The following is a 5,092-nucleotide window of genomic DNA, read 5'->3' on the forward strand; positions in this document are numbered from 1 at the left end:
GTTAAAGGATTATCATAACGTTCTAATTCATCCTCCAAAAATTCAAGTAAATCATCTACGGGCACTTTTGTAAATAAAGAGACATCAAAATTAACCATATTAAAATCAAAATTCCAATTGTAAACTATTCAATTTGTTTATAAAATCAACATTGTTTTTTACATTCGTGTTAGAAATGTTTCCTATCAAAGGGGTAAAAATTTGTTCAAAGGCTTTTAGAGAAATTATACGTAACTGAGCTTACCGAACTAATGATTGGTCTGATAGGGTTATTGACTTTGTGTCTTGACTAAACCATACATATAAGGCAGGGAGGCGCACAGAGGTATAAACTGTTCAATTACATGGTCCAGGCCCTTTAGGATGGATTTAATTTATTTACTAAAATGAGAATTCGCTGTCTGAGTAGGATCAGACCTCAATTTCGTGTAAGTATCACTATCATTTAATAAATCCATTGTTTTATTTACATAGTCACTTTTTTCATTATTACCACCGCATTAGACTTATCTGCTTTTGTTACTTGCACTGTTTCGTCTTTCTTAATTTCTTTATAAGCCTGGAGAAATCTTACGGGTACATTAGGGGGAGAAGGCTTGGACATACACTATACCTTTGCAAATATTGATGTCCTCAAGGCATACATTATGGATAAATTTTTCCATATAACAAAATGGTTTTGAAATATCGACATAGTCCAGGTTACCGTTATAAACAGTGTCTTAGTAAAGACGAAAGCGCTTGGATTTCTGCTTATCATTTTCCTGTGGTATTCGCTTATATATAGTATTATCTATATATATATATATATAATATATATATATATATATATATATATAATGTATGTATATATATACATACAAAAAACGTAGTATATATGCATACATATATATATATATATATATATATATATATAATGTGTGTGTGTGTGTGTGTGTGTGTGTGTGTGTGTGTGTTGTATCATCACATCGATAGGGGAGAAGCAAGTAGCTTTACATCAGAAGAATGTGGAATATTTTAAGGAAGTGGAACGCTACCGTTCTATTACATTTTTTACCTTTTTTTTCTCTCTCTCGCTTGTTTCTTTCACCCACGTAACATTAATTTTCGTGAAATGACCCCAGAGGTTACCCGGGTTCACTTCTAAGTCAGTAAGGGGGGGGGGGGGGGGGGCGTGGGTCTCGGGGGTTGCGAGGAAGGTACCATTATGATATAGGGGGTAGGGGGAGTCAGGGGTACAGTAATGGAATAAAGGGGTAGGAGGTGAGGGATGAATGGAGGGTAGGGGTGGTGCTCATGGAGTCGTTCTCTGCTTTCTAAAATCTGCTGGGTTTCTGCTGAGGAATCTGGATCGTTCAGAGGGAGGCACTTCGCTCTGGGGCGGGACTACATATTCCTGCTGTTCAACCATGTTACTTACTTTCCATGTAGCACCATGAGTATCAGTATGAGTATGAGTATGAGTATGAGTATAACCCTTGTCGTAAACTTGACTTATCATCATTATCATCAGCCGTTTCCTGATAATTTAGGTGTAACTTATGACATTAATACCTCTAAAGTCGAATAGCTGTGCATTATCTGCTGATTTCACAATGATTAAAAAATTCTGAGAGTAAATATAACAAGAATAATAGTGTTACAAATTGTTCCCAAAACAATTTATTCAATTTAAGAAACATTTTCTTGCAAAATAACGGATGACATTACTCCTAAACAATTTTAATGAATTACCATAAAGCAGAAACAATTTTAATGAATTACCATAAAGCAAACATCCAAACGTTTTACGTATCACAACTGGTTAATCATTTTTTCATTTTTTATTGTTAAATGGTGCCGCCTTCAAACTAGAATTGATTAAGCAAACCATCACGTCTCGTACAATTAAAATAACAACAACTCATATTTGAAAATCAATCACAATTATAATTCATAAATAAAGTTGAATTTAAAACCGAAATAAATACTGACTTCATAAACATCGCAGTAGGCTCTTTCAAAGTAACACTTTGTATCTTTGATTATTACTCGAAAGTGGCTCGAATCATTAGAAATTGAATTTTGATAAATGTGTATTGCACCCGCATATTCGAGTGAATTCAGCAAATAGGAAATTGGCCAAAAGCCCATTCATGTGACAAGTAAGGTTCATCACAAACACCAACAGGATATGGGAAAGAAAACAGTTCGTGAAAGTTAACTTTTAAGGCCAAAAAATAAAAGGCCAACGATATACTAACTGATATATACGCTATATATATATATATAATATATATATATATATATATATATATAATATATATATATATATAATTGTGTGTGTGTGTGCGCGCGTTTGTCTGTGTGTGGTTTACATATATATTTATACATGGAAATGAACGCATGAGAACTTGTTTTGCAGAAATAAATTCTGAAACTAACATCAGGAGTCAGAAAATTTTATTATATAAATATATACTATAGTTTATATATACATATATAGTATATATTATTACAAACACATACATTCACGCATGCATACATATATATATATATATATATATATATATAATATATATATATGTATATGTATATACATATGTGTATATATATATATATATATATTATATACATATGTATATGTATATATATATATATATATATATATATATATATATATATATATGCATATGTATGCCTGCATGAATGTATGTGTTTGTGATATATATATATATATATATATATATATATATATATATATATAATATATATATATATGTGTGTATATATAACTTTATATATATACATATATATATATATATATATATATATATATATATATAGTACTCATGATATATAACATATATAAAAACTTTCCGACGCAAAATGAAGTCACACCATGACGACATCAAATTCCTTCCAGCAGAAGGGAAGGCGCCATGACACCAGTTTGAAATAACCCGACAATTTACCGCCGACACAAAAGAATGATCTGAAGATTCCCCCTCGCGACTCTCCTTTCGCCCATCAGGGAGATTGTGGGGCTCCCGGCGGCGGTTGGCTAATAAGAGGTCACAGGAGGCCAGCTGAGGTCACCTCTCTCGACAGAAGATTGGGGAGAGAAAGAGAGACAGAGGTGAGGTCACTATTCGATGGCTCAAATATGAGGGGAGAAGCGTGAGGAGGTCATCTCTTGGTGGGAGAGAGCTTGGGAAGGAGAGAGGGCTGGCTGGTCAGGTCACCCTACTTCTAAGAGAAAATTGGAGGAGAAGAGCCGGAGATCATTCTTGGGGAAGGAGACAGGATGAAAAGGAAAGAAAACGGGACACCAGAAAGGCCGAACGGGAGCTATAACTGGAGAGAGAGAGAAAAAAAAAGTATAATATGGAAAGTGACCGAAGAAGCTACGAGATAGGAAGAGTCGGAAAGAGCGGGTGGAGGTCACCCACGGAAGTAAAGGAGAAGGTTCAACCACATTGGAAATGTCATGAGGAGACGAGGGGGAAAGAAACGGGAAGGTCATCACTTGAGGGGCTAAGAAGCAATAATATCAAATCAACTCGAATCGTATTAAAAATTTTCATCCATAGTACAATGCAATATTTTGAAAATATATACAACGTCCACTGACTTATAAAATAGCAAATACGAATGATTTATATCACTAAGTCAAATGCACGTGGCTGTGTCCTTCTCCGAAGAATACTTTTCAAAATAATTTCTAAAAACCCGGAAAATCATAAAAATTTCAAGTTTCAAAATAATAACTTACTGAGAGATCGTTTTAAAATATTAAATCATTGAGACATCAAACTGGGAAGTTATGTACCTACGACAGGATATGCCTAGTATAATATTATGGTAACGAAGATGCGAACCACATATAGCGCTGGTATACAATGTCAAAAAACACAGGATGAGTAAATGACATTTGTTGCTTACCTAACGGAAAGTAAATTTGAAGTTTTAATACAAATGAATTAAATGTGTGATCACTATAATATCAGGAAAAAATAGTCCATACTGCTGAACCGGCACATCCTATTGCCAGTAACATCTGAGTCATACGAAATTCATCCTAAGTTTCCTATATTTTGGTACTATTATCAATGGAAGGTATGCTTACAAGTTAAATTTTCAAGATGTAATACGAAAAAATACAAATGGATACGATTATTGACGATGTCTTGTTCCTTGGGCATCTCACGAAGTCAAACACACGCAGCTCACCCTTCTCTAAGGAAGACTTCTAATTGAATTCTAAAAAGTCCAACACGAATATGACCGCTTTCAAGTAATAAGTTACCTACACTTATACCAGTGAAAATACGTTTACGACATGAAAGAACCTCAGAGTGGGGATGAAAATAAAAATGAAATGACTACTCAAAAGTGTCTATAAACAATGTAAAAACTTAAAGAATACTCAATGACTTTATGTATCGACCAAATACCACATTAACTTCATCTTCAGTTGTTACGACCACCAATGAAGACTATAGTTATAGGACCGCCAATCAAGACTACAGTTATTAAGACCACCAATCAAGACTATAATTATTAAGATCACCAGTTAAGACTATAGTTATTAAGACCACCAATTAAGACTATAGTTATTAAGACCATCTTAAAATGCAAAATACCCTTTCAGAATAAAATCACATGTTCATTAAAGTACAACATAATAAAACTATAAACACATTTTTAACTTAGGCGCTAAAAACATACGAAAACACGCCACTTGAAATATATGAAAATAAGCCACTTATTACCAAGTTTCTTTTTACTTCCCTATATTACTCGTCAGGACACGTGCAAGATTTACCCCTCACACATGAGTCGTAAACATTATATCCTCTGCATTTTATTAGAAATAATTTTTCTTTTCTTTTTAACATGCACATTATTTATTCTTTACATTTTCACTCTCATAAATAAACTATAAATATCCTCTCCTAAAACTCCTATATTCTTAACTCAACACGAAACTACTTTTTCAGACCTTTTTAGTCTCTTCCATAGACTTTTCCCACATCCAACAAGAACAAGAACAACAAAGTCATTTGTAGGCTTACTCCCCGAGTAAGCACAAATTTTTTTTAAAACCCTG

The sequence above is a fragment of the Macrobrachium nipponense genome, chromosome 24, assembly GCF_015104395.2.
Source record: "Macrobrachium nipponense isolate FS-2020 chromosome 24, ASM1510439v2, whole genome shotgun sequence".
In the NCBI taxonomy this organism is placed as follows: Eukaryota; Metazoa; Arthropoda; class Malacostraca; order Decapoda; family Palaemonidae; genus Macrobrachium; species Macrobrachium nipponense.